The following is a 12,664-nucleotide window of genomic DNA, read 5'->3' on the forward strand; positions in this document are numbered from 1 at the left end:
AATCCAAAATACAAAAGTTATACCAGGTCCCTCCAAAAGGAGACTTATATTAGAATATGCAACATGTAAAAATATAATTTTATAAAAAAGGCTTCCTTACAAAAACATGAGTCATCCTCAAAATAAACTATTGTGGGAGAATGCAGCCAGGAAGTTTCTACTTCCCTCTCCCCCCAGAAGGAAGTGAGTTTATTTTGTCCTTTTCTCTCTTCTTTCTTACCTGCTCCCTGTGCGACTTGTTTTGGCCAATGAAATGTGAGCAAAAGTGACACATGTCGCTTCCAGGTGAAAGCATTGCGTTGCCAGTATTTGGCTCTCCAGCCCATTCCTTCTGTCATGGAGATCATGAGAGCCTGGGTCAATGTGGAGGTGCCAGAAGATGGAAACCAACTTGGAATTCTGAAAATCTCTCGAGAGTCACCCATAGCCAGAGCAGGGTTTATGTGAGTGGGGAGGAAACACTTGTTTCTTAAGCCACTGAGACTCATGGGTTGTTTGTTTCTGCAGCATAGCCTACTTTATCCTGACTGATAACAATAGACCGAGTAAGTTCTGCTCCCGGCAGGCCTAGCCAGGGCTCAGCTCTCGTGTTTCTATTTTCTCCTGCTAGGACCCTGAATAAGTCAGGATGTCCCTGCGCTGAAGGCACAGCTATCCCCAATTCAGCTGGTGGAGGAGAAGGGAGAACGAGGTATAGAGACCAATTTGGCCTTGTGTCCAGCCACGGTCTCCGATACCACATTAGCACTGATCACCACCTAGGTTCTTTTATCTGTTTCTAAAACAGCTTAGACTTCTGCTACTCCAACTGTGATCCACGGAAAAGCAGCATCAGCACCACCTGAGAGCTTGTTGGAAATGCAGAGTCTCAGGCCTCACCCCACCCCCTTCTCTATTACAATCCACATTTTAAAAGCAGCCCCGAGTGACTGGTATGGGAATTCCAGTTTGAGAAGCACCGGCTTAAATGTGGCAGTGAGGAGAGAAGAGTGTTTTGGTTTCCCTCCCCTCCAGATCCCCCATGGTGGATGAATGTCTGACCCCCTTAGCCTGACCTCTTGACCCACCGTTCCCTCTTTAAAACACCGTGCAGATTCTTGCTGCAGCTACTATAATATAAAGCGAATCCTGATGTCTCTGATCCTGATTATTTGTTCTCCTTTGCATCATGTCACAAGCCAAAAGTGAGCCCAAATATAAGGAAGGAGTATCCCCTAGGTGTGATCACTTGTCGTGTGCTGGGGAAGGGCAACCTGGAAGGTTTTCCTATTCCCTGCCTCCTGTCTTGCTCTTGACCTTGCTCAGGCCTCATGTAAACAGATGAACTTGGCAAGTACTAGGGCTGCTGCTACTCCCACCTAATCTGCCTTCCCATTTCCTCCCTGGCCCCAGTCCCTGCTTCTGCCCTTCCTCTACCATTCCTACATAAAGGTGCCAGGGACATGGCAAAACTGCCCCCTGGCCCTGCTCCCAAATGACAAGAAGCCAAAAGCTGAGTCAGGGAGTGTGCTAAGCTGAAACGAGGGCTGATGCCACTTGGAGCCCAGGCTAGGTTATCGGATGACAAGGCACAGGCTTGTCTTTGCTGCTCCAGTCCGCTGCCCTGGGCTGGCCTTGCTCTTGGCATCTCCTTCTTCACTTTCTACATGCTGTTGGCAGTCCGATGATGCTGGGGGTTTGCCAATGGGAGGCCACTGTCTGCTGCTCTGAGCTGCTTCCTCCCTGCTGTTTGTGAAAGCAGTTCTTCATGGGAGCACCGCCTGATGCCTCCACAAAGAATGACTTTCATCAAGGCTGTGGCATGGGGCTTCACAGTGGGAGCTGCTGGACAGAGGGCTAGGAGGGAGGGGGAGAGATCCGGCTACAGTGGCAGATGGACGCTGGCCCAGGGCGGATGTCGAGTGCCTTCTTCAATATGCCTTTTCCCTTTTAATCTTCTCTTGAGCAGAGCTGACCAATTAGAACTGTAATTATTTTCATCTTCTTCTTTGCTGTCCCTGTCTGCCTGCCTGCCACTGCCCATCGACCCTTTCTGCTAACAATGTACTCAGGTGGCAGCTATGCAGAGGCCATTCCAGGCTGCCCATCTTCCTAACAGGCCAAACAGTGATGCAAGATTGCCCTCACTGTGTGACCTCTGGCAAAGCTTTCACCTCTCTCTTGTGCAAAGTGAGTCAGCTCCATGGATGGATGAGAGAAACAAGCTTTCAAAATGATAAATAGTATTTATATCATGCATCACTGGGGTTTTAAGAACATCATTTTGGAATCAGAAAGATGGGGTTCTTCTGCTGGTGCGTGGATCTTCTCATCTCTGTGTCTCTGAGTCCTCATCTGTTTAACGGGTATCATAGTAACTTCTCTAAGCATTGTAAGGACTGGACAAAGTGATGAGTGTATAGCTCAGAGCACAACACTAGGCCCCAATAATAGCTGGAGAAGGGTGAGCTATTTTTAAATCATTAGTTCTGGTCCTGTGACAAAAGGAAACAGGTGTTTGGAGAAAGGAATTAAATAGGCAACCCTGAATTTGTGATATGTACTTATGGATAAACAGAGCCACTCCTTGTCCCATCATGGGTGGTAAAATGAGGAAAATTATGCAAATTACTTAGCTTTGGAATATTTGAATCAAATAATTTTTCCTCCAGAAATTCTTATGAAGTGAAAGAGACAGTCTGTGGCTCTCAAGACAAAGGCTTCCATGTTCTGATGGGTCCTGGACCAGATAAGCATTAAATTCTTTGGGATCTTCTGAGTTTGGTGAGTGTGGATGGTTCTGAGGGGAGATTCTAGGCTCCAGCCTGTGAATAATGCAAACCATTGCTGGCCACTCTCCACACCTCACTCCCCACCCTCATCGTATTCAAGCATTCCATTTTGTTTACCTCAGAGTAACAAACAAGGAAATGAGGGGCTTGAAATACAAAGATAGTTGGGACATGGTTTCTTTTTTTTTTTTTTTTTAATGATTTTTTATTATATTATGTTAGTCACCATACAGTACATCCCCGGTTTCCAATGTAAGGCTCGATGATTCATTAGTTGTGTATAACACCCCGTGCACCATGCAATACGTGCCCTCCTTACTACCCATCACCGGTCTATCCCATTCCCCCACCCCCCTCCCCTCTGAAGTCCTCAGTTTGTTTCTCATAGTGGGACATGGTTTCTGCCCTTTAAGATTTCACAGTCAGGGGCAGTGGTAGGTAGGGAAGCTTAACTGGAAATTATAGTGGCAAGCCTTAGGCAGATTGAAACACTGATTCTGTGTTCTGGAGAACAGGTAAGAGGTTACCGACCTAGCAACTGAGGCTGGATGGGGGAAGGATGCTCAGGGAAGGTGCTGCAGAGGAAGGCAACATTTCTGAGGTGAGTTTTCTTCCTGGGTAATCTTTAGATGCGATCGAGATAATCTTTAGTGTAATCATTTGTATCAGTTAGCTTTTGCTGCGTAACAAACGACTCATACATTCGTGGCTCTGAATAATAATTATTTCGTTCACAATCCCAGGGCTCAGAGGAGTGGTCCTGCTGTTTGGGACAGCTGAGCTAATCTCTGCTGGGCTTGTTGTCTGCGAACACTTGGCAAGTTGACTGGTTGGATGACCTCACTCACAGCTGGAGTGTGTCGCTTCCCCTCTACGTGGCCTCTCGTTCTCAGGCTGCTAGCTTGGACTCATTTACATGGAGGTTTCAGCAAAAAAAGCAAGCCCCAAAGCTCAAGTGCTATTCAAGTCTCTGCCTGCGTTACAGTGTCTAATGTCTCATTAGCCAAAGCAAGTCACAAGGCCAACCCAGATTCAAGAGGTGCTAAAATAGACTCTACCTCTTGATGGAAGGGGAAGAATTTTTGGCCATTTTTTCAGTCTATCATATTGTTTATATTTAGGGTACAGAGGGCAAAGGGGGCAGTGACGTAGGAAATCTGGAGCACAGGAAACTTGATGCAAAGAAACAGAAAATCATCTAAATAATATGATCTATTTCCCAAGTAAGGGTCAATGCCCGATATCGCATCTTTGAAGACACATTCTGCTGTGTTAGACATTGCCCATCCCAGTTGTCTTTTTTTGGAATGAGTAAACCCTTGGGAGGCAGTGACACATTCAAGTGTAATTAGTCACTTCAGATGAGCTATGCTCCAGGGCAGGAATAACTTACTCACAATGAAGGCCATGAGAGAACTTTATTGGAGAATTGGTGATAGTGGGATGGAACCTGGGAGAGGGGGGCTAGAAAAGGCCAAGGGGGAGACCCAAGCTTGGTTTTAGCTACATCTCAATTTTGCCTGAGGCTAGACCTGCATCTGAGTATTCAGGGGTGAGACTCATTACTAAGTCATTTATAGACCTTATCTTCCAGAGCTTAGAAGCCAGATGTCCTGGAAAGGATGTCAGCAGCGTGCCATGGTACCTCACTGACAACCTGACAAATGGTCTCCTTTCTCATTCCTCCACCAGCCCAGCTACTGACTAGGCAGTTGGTGTATCCAGCTTGCTGTGGGTCCGGCCTCAATTACCGCTCCTAGATGATTACTGCTCCAAATTCCAGGGGGCGTTTGGAGGGAAGCCAAGAACTTAGAGTAGTAGTTCTCAAATGTTAGCAAACCTCAGATTTACTTAATTTACTGAGTTTGTTAAAACAGGTTGGAAGGCCTCACCCAGGGTTTCTGGATCTGTAGGTCTGAGAGGGGGCCTAAGCATTCCTAAGGAGTTGCCAGGTGGTGCTGATACTGCTGATCCAGGACCACATTTCCAGAACTCCTGACCTAGTGCTTTGAATACCTTGTAATTGTACACAGCGTTCCCCTTATTGTGGAGGTTCTCAAACTTGGCTGCCCCTAGGGACCACTGTAAAAACTTTAATGCCTAGACTTCACCTGCTGAGAGTGATTTAACTGGTCTGTGTGAGCCCGGTATTTATAACTCTTCAAAGTTCTTGGGTGATTCTGATACACACCAAGGGTTGAGAACCACTGTCTCATTGTGGTGGTTCTCAGAGTGGTCTTCAGACTCACAGCAGCAGCACCTGGGAGCTTGTAAGAAATGCAATTCCCAGGCCCTCCCCTGCATCTGGTGAGTCAGAAACTCTGGGGGATGAGGCCCAGCAGTTTGTTTTAAGAAGCCCTCCAGGAGAACCTGATGAACGCTGAGGTTTGATCCACCAGCTTTCTCAAAAGAAACAGGGCCTGTGAGAACCATGTTGGAAGACTTCCCTCAATACCTAATTCTTTGGAAGATGAGCTCTGAAGAGGTGACATGCAGTTTGCAGACTACGGGGTTCTGGATATTCCATCAAAAGTCTTTGAAATAAAATCTTTGACTGAAACATGGGTATGCACAGACCTAAGGAGATTTTTTGGGGTAGACTGGAGGAAGGGCTTTCCACACCTATCTTGCTCTGACTTCCAAAGGCAGCCTCTGAGGTCCTTTCCCTTGACTCCTGAGCATGGAGTGAGAACAGGGAAGTTCTGCCCTGGCTCTAGCATCGAGTTAATTGTGTGACCTCTTGGTGTCTTTGTTTCCTTATTCTAAATGTATGACACGATTTGCATCGACTGAATCATCTACCTTACAGTTCCGAGTAGGTCAAATGAGATTTCACAGGTATGGTTTCAGAGTGTTTTATGATCCTCGTTCAGGAGGAAGAATATTAATGAAAGACTTGTTCTTGTCTTGTGTACCTGCACCTGGCATGACTACTTTGCCCAGCTTGGGAAAAACAAAGTTAAAAATCATATCCTTTTGATTTTATAAATTGTTTTGAACCCCCCACGTGCCAGGGTAGCAAGGAATAGATAGGAATGTAGGAATTCCTCACTGGGGCCTCTAACTCCCCAGTGTCTGAGATCTCCCAAGACTTTCTCCCTTGGGGAACCAAAACTCTCAGACATGCTTCTAGATGTTGCTCAGAGAAGGTACTGGAGCATGCTCAGTGGGGGCTGTGGCTCCTTCTGCCTCTTCGACAGCACAGGTGGATCTGGGCAGCCCAGGGGACACTTCTGACTGCTTGGGGATGCTCTTGACAATGTTGAAAAGTTTGAGAATTGCCCTCTTTTTGTGCCTCAAAGACACTATCCTTACACACACACACACACACACACACACACATCTCACATAATTTCAACCTCGTCCTCAAGCTACAAGGTTGCAGAATTTAGAGGGGCTTTCAGCCTTGGCCTTGAGCTAGGGCCAGGCCTCCCCAGGACCCTGCAGAACAAGTGCACTCATTCAGGTGCCTTCTGGGTGTTGGCAGGACAAATAAATGAGAGAAGCAAGGCCAGAAACTACAGCAGAAACTATACCTAGTTCCATCTTACTAGATACCCGTTGCCAAAATCTGGTCGATTTTCTTGGCATGCATAAGAACAAGGCTCAGAACCCGAGAACTTCCATGAAATCTTAGGAGCAGGAAGATTCTCTTTCCAGGGGATGTTGTCATTATTGGATGTTGGGCTTCTTGGGGCACTCTCCTTGGGGCCAGATCAAAGTAATGAAAAGCATCTTAAGACAAAGTGTTTGTACCAATGTTTAAAGCCAGTTGTTTGCAAAGGGTGGTAATTGGGTCAGAGGTATCAGCATTGCCCTGGAACTTTTTAGAACTGTGTCCTCACCCTGCACTTATGAGTCAGGACTCTGGGGGTTGAACCCTGCAATCTGTGTTTTATCAAGTGTGCTGGATGAGTCTGAGGCATGCTGAATTTGAGGACCATTGCTTTAAGTCAATGGATTTCAACCTTGACTGCACATTAAAATCACCTAGAGAGATTTAAAAACTCTCCATGCCCAAGACATACCCCAGAGCAATTAAGTAAAAGTCTCTGGAAGCGAGACCAGGCATCAGTATTTTTAAAAATTCTCTAGATGATTCCAGTGTGAGCCAAGGTAGAGAGCCATTGTTCTAAAACCACTGCAAATAACCAAATTAAATCAACCGCACAAGTGGTGTTTTCCATTGCGACTGTTACTGATAGTGGAAAATAAAGACCATAACAAAACAAAATTGACCTAAAAACTCTTCAAAAATAGACTGAGTCTCATAGGCAAGGTGTAGCAGGGAACCAGGCATTAACTTATAAAGTCTATCACCATAGACGGCCCCACTGATAATTCAGACCGTTTTCCCCTTTATTCTCCTACAATTTCTTGGCATGGGAGAATCATTTACTGGTGCAAGACAGAGAAAAAGGGCAGGATCTCATGAGGAACAAATGCCATGATAGATGTGATGTGAATTTGTTTTAATATAGAGGCTTAGTCCGAGATGGGATTTTTTTTTAGGAGCCGAATTCAGAAAAGGCAGTTCTTACTCATAAAGGCCTTTGCCTATTAAAGTGCCTCAGTCCGTTTAGCACCATTGAATTTAATCAAAAGGCTTATAAAGCAACCCCGCCCCTTCAGCTTTTATTACATTGCTCAGTGAGATCATCCTGCTGGTTTCCTCCAGCTGCCTTCTCTCTCTGGGGCTCTGAGGATGAAGCAATGAGTCTGACCCTCTGACACTGTCAGGCTCAACTTTAGCAACGTTCTGTCTCTATAGCGACTCAGACCTTAAGAGATGTGCGAGGTGATTTAACTTCAAGTTGGAAAATCAAGCGCTCTGATTTGGATGGCCACCCTGATGGGCAATTCACCTGTGTGATTGATTTCACAAATCTGTTCTGTTGCCTCTTGGTATTATGAGCCTGGAAGCAGCAGAAGGGAAGAGAGAGCGAGATTGGGAAGGAGAGGGAATTAGAAGGAAAGAGGGTACAGAGGGAGAGGGAGAGAGGGAGGAAGGGAAGGAGGGAGAGAGAGATAGAGACGGACTAAAGTCTTAGAGGCAGCTGGCTGCATGGAGGACAAGCAGGTGGCTTCTATTCTAACTTTGAGAGCTGCATTTAATGAGAGTAACAATCTCTCTTAATTGCCTTAGCAGTGTGTGCCCTGAGGTCATTGGCTCTCGCTGTCCACAGTGCTGTTTCTGTGTTCTCTGGGTACAGATCTCATTACACCATTGAGTTTCCCTAAAGGATCTATTCTCACAAAAGCAGCAGTGGCCTAATAGATTTTGCTAAATAATTTATATCAGAATGTTGTGGGGGTGGGGTGGGTTGCCGGTGAGGTGGGGGGAGGTAGGGTGTGTATTCTGTTGTACACTCCACAGCAAATAACTTAAAACACTCATGGAAATTTCTGTTCTCTGAGGTTTCTCTTTAGCTATACCATCGTAGAATTACAGTTTTGATCTATTTTCCTCCCTAATATTTGTCCTTGGGAATTTCAAGGTCTTCTCATCTCTTAATTGGTTTTCCCTGGAATGATGGGTATGGAGGGAAGATGAAAATGATAAAGTATAAGAAAAGAATAGGGGCTCCGTGGAGGGCACTGGAGCGTGCCTCCTCCCACCCTCCCCTTTGCTCTTCATGCTTTCTCCTTTGGGCCCTTTGATATTCTTGACTTTGGCTACCAACCAAAGGCTCTTGGCAACTGACATTGACTTTGTCTCAACTGAATTTGATGAGCACCACTCCCTCTCTGGAGGAGGCCCCTACCTGACCTTTGCTTTGGCTCACTCCTCGGCTGGTCTGGGCTACTTACTCACTGAAATTTTGCACAACATATAGCCTAAATCCTTGTAGTCACAGTTGAGGTTCTTTCTCCTTTGTTTTGTCCTTGGTAGGGGAGAATGCCCACCTTCACATGAGCTCATCTTTCCAGATTGACAAAGGGAGGCTCTCATTTGCAATTTAAGACACTGGTTCTCATCCATCTTCTTGGAGATAAAGAATAGCTGGAGATCTTGGGATCACATGAAAGGATGGCATCTTAGCTCTTGTAACATTTGTCACCTTATCAAGGGTACCAGGTGAATATCTCCAAGTTGTGTTGACTGAAACTATATATCATCAAGGAGGAGAAACCAAAAATAAACCATGTGGGATGATGTCTTTAAATGCTGCCTCTTGACTTTGCATTTTGGGCTAAAAGGATAAAGGACTGAAGGCAGGAATACGGCTTAGCCTGTATGCATGCATAAAAAAATTAGCTTAAAAAATAGGAGTGGCACATAAGCACAGTTTTTGAAATGCATAAATTCCATAGAAGCCAGAAACATGATTCTCTTCTCCTTCAGTTAGGATAAAGAGGAAAGTTGTTGTAACAAGAGTAGGGCTCTTTTTTTTTATTATTTATTTTTTATTTATTTTTTATTTTTAAAGATTTTATTTATTTATTCAACGGAGATAGAGACAGCCAGCAAGAGAGGGAACACAAGCAGGGGGAGTGGGAGAGGAAGAAGCAGGCTCATAGCAGAGGAGCCTGATGTGGGGCTCGATCCCATAACGCTGGGATTATGCCCTGAGCCGAAGGCAGACGCTTACCCGCTGTGCCACCCAGGCGCCCTGGCTCATTTTTTTTTAAGACTTCAGAGCTAATAGGAAAAACACCACAAACTAACAAACTCTATCTTGGTTTTGAGAGAAGATAAATGTGAAGGACCTTTCCCCTACAGCCGGGACTGTTTATAGGCACTGTTCAAATCAATCTTTTGTAAACCCATGCCTTCCGTCCCATTCATAATGGTCTGATTCCTTGCTCACTTCCCCTGCTCATTTCTGCTTCTCTCCGTGTTGAATTGCTTTTTCTGCAGGTTAGGATTATAGCTTCCTTTTAAAAAAATTGGCTTTCGATCTTGTAATTAAAGCTTTCTTTTCACCCAAATAAGTACAAAAAGGGGTTTGGCTTAACATGCACTTCTAACCAGCTTTGTGTGAGCTGTCTGGCTCTCCTATTTAGGGTGAGACCTTGTATAACGTCAAAGACAGGGTAGGCGAGGGCAAGGCTGGCTTTTCCAGTGGCCCCCAATTTCTCCCATGTTCACTTAGCTGGAGACGCTCCTGACTAAGCCAGTATGCGGAGAATTAGAAAACAAATCTAGGCATCGTGGGGAGACGGGCATCTTCTGGGGTGTTGTATGTTGGTGCATTTTCCCAGGTAGTAGAGCCTGCTCTGCTATTGGCCAGAGACGCACTAATGGAGAAGCAGGAACTGGGCTTTGGGAGCATTACTGGAAAATGATGGACGCTCTATTCCTATGGTCCGTACCTAAGCGTCTCCTACCACTTAGGGAAGTGTCTCCCCAAATGCAGTACACCAGCGTTCTCAAACATCTTGGTCTCTGTGCCCTTTATCTCCCTACAAATTAATGCAGATGCTAAAAAGCTTCTGTTTGTATGGGTTAAATCTACCAATACGTACCATATCAGAACTGAAAACTGACCAAAATTAGATATCGTACTTATGTATTAACGCAACAAAAAATAACAAAAATAAACCTGTCTACATAAATACTTATTTCTTTAAAATAACCTGTATTTTCTAAACAAGAAGTTTAGTGAAAAGAGCAGCATCGTTTGATGTTTTTGTGACTCTCTTTAATGTTTGGAAAAGGGGAGGAAGAAAATCCCAGCTGGACTACGAATTAAATGGATATGACAGATTCACAGGAGAAAAAGAAAAAACAAAACCAAGCTTTATTACGTGCGCACAGAGACCCAATAATGAAATTGAGACGCAAACAAATAATCAAGGCAGGTAGTTTTTATACATTTTAGATAAAGAGAAAATAAGTTTGGAAGGAATTGACAGGATAACACCAACAGATGTTTGGGGGCTTTAAAAAGTAAGGCATTCTAAGCGGACTTAGGGGTTCGGGTGGGGGAGCTGACTAGTAAAAAAGTTACAAGGTTTGTTTCTAGAGCTTTCTCAGCTTTAAAGTCCTAACTCTGGTATTAAAGATGTCTTTTTACTTCTTAGTACGGAGAGGGTACTTTTCACATGGAAGATGTTTTTCTGCTTTCAGGGGGACAGGGGAGGGTCCGAATATCCTTGTACAGGCTTTCTCAAGGTGCTTTGGTTCAAAATAATCAGTATGTCATTGTGGTGTATTTGGGCGGCCTGCTCTTGGCATCTAAGAGCAGACAGCTAGCTGGATTCTCATATCTGCTTTTGCCTTTAACCTATGTGATATCTCACATCATACAGCTTCTGGGAAGCTCCATATACATTCTTGAGACTAACGAGATTGCAAAGGCAAATAACATTTTAGGATTATTCTGAAAACGGTTTTGACCTTGTGAACACGTAATGGTCTTGTCCAGGGGTCCCTGGACCACGCTGTGAGAACCACAATGGTCAATAAATACGGGTGGTTCGAGGATGATTTTATGTGGTATAGAAATACTTATTTTTTGCTGTGTTCTTTTTTACCTTTATGTGTATTCATGGATAGACTCTACTTTTGGCAAATGATACGATTTTTATTTATACTTAGTGGAAAAAATTAACTTTAAAAATAGATTTACTTAGTTTTTTATGAAAAATTCTTATCTAATTTCATGTTTTGAAATTTTAAAATAGGCAATGTTAGGAAAAATATCAGGACAGTAGTTGTCTTGGGGTATGAAGGGATTTCCTGGGGTGACAGTAATGTTCCTTACCTTGATAGAGATTTGGGTCAAAATTCACGATGTAGTCCGCTTACAAGTTTTGCATTTCATTCTGTAAATATTTTACATGACACATTGTAAAAGGTATTTAACTTTAATCAACGATATTCATGTTGAAGTAGTAAGGGAAAAGTACACTGATGTCTGCAACTCACTCACAGACACACCCAAAATAAGGTGAATTGATGGAAAGGCCGAGGGATGTGACAAAGCCAGTATAATAAAATGTTAAGGGGAATCTAAGTGATAGGTATATAGATATTTTCAGAAAATTCTTTCAACTTTTCCTTATTAGGCAAATTTTCATAATAAAACATTGAGGGCAAGGGAGTAGATACGGAGAAAAATGTGAAATAGTAATGGCGGTACATGATGGGGCAAACATTGTGATGCCTGAGTGAGTGTAGGCAGGAAAGCAAGGACTTGGAACAGCAAGTCGAGGCACTTCTCCTCTCTCCATGCCCCACCTCTGATCAAATGCTCCTGCCAAGAGTCCACACTGGAGGCTTAGCGGGTGGCAGGCACTGTGATGGGTGTCGCTGCAAGGAACGGATAGGAATGCAACGTTTGCAAGGGGGACAGAGAAGTGAGCAAATAGCTACTTTATTGTGACCATTCACTCCAATCTTAAACTTTCGAGCTGTTTTTGTTTGTTTGTTTGTTTTTGTTTGTTTTTGGTTTTTATCGCTGCTGAGTATAGATGGAGAAGCTGAGGCTCAGAAGAGCTGGTCAGTAATGGCCACCTAGTAAATAAAGGATGGAGTGAGATTTGAACTTATGATTGTACGGCTCCTGCATGTGACTATTGAATGAATGAGTGACAGTAAAAGGCAGCATTAGAGGCTCAGTAGTGGTAGAAGGGAGTTGACATACAAGAGAAGAGGAAGGAGATGTCGATTCGGACTTCGTAAGAGAAAACTCACAGGAGCAGAGCCTTGAAGAATCAGTGGCATTTTGACAAAAAGAGAAGGGGACGTGGGGACAGAGCTGTCTAGAAAAGCATGAGTTGTGGCAGATACTGGCCACTGAAGATGACCCACCTGGTACGAATCCCAGCTTCACCCCTTGCCAACTGTGTGACCTTTGGAATATACCCATGCTTTAGTTTCCTCATCCATAAATGCTGGTGATAACAATAAGACTTCAAATGGTTTATGAGAATTCAATGAACAG

The sequence above is a fragment of the Ursus maritimus genome, unplaced genomic scaffold (genome assembly GCF_017311325.1).
Source record: "Ursus maritimus isolate PB19 unplaced genomic scaffold, ASM1731132v1 scaffold_22, whole genome shotgun sequence".
In the NCBI taxonomy this organism is placed as follows: Eukaryota; Metazoa; Chordata; class Mammalia; order Carnivora; family Ursidae; genus Ursus; species Ursus maritimus.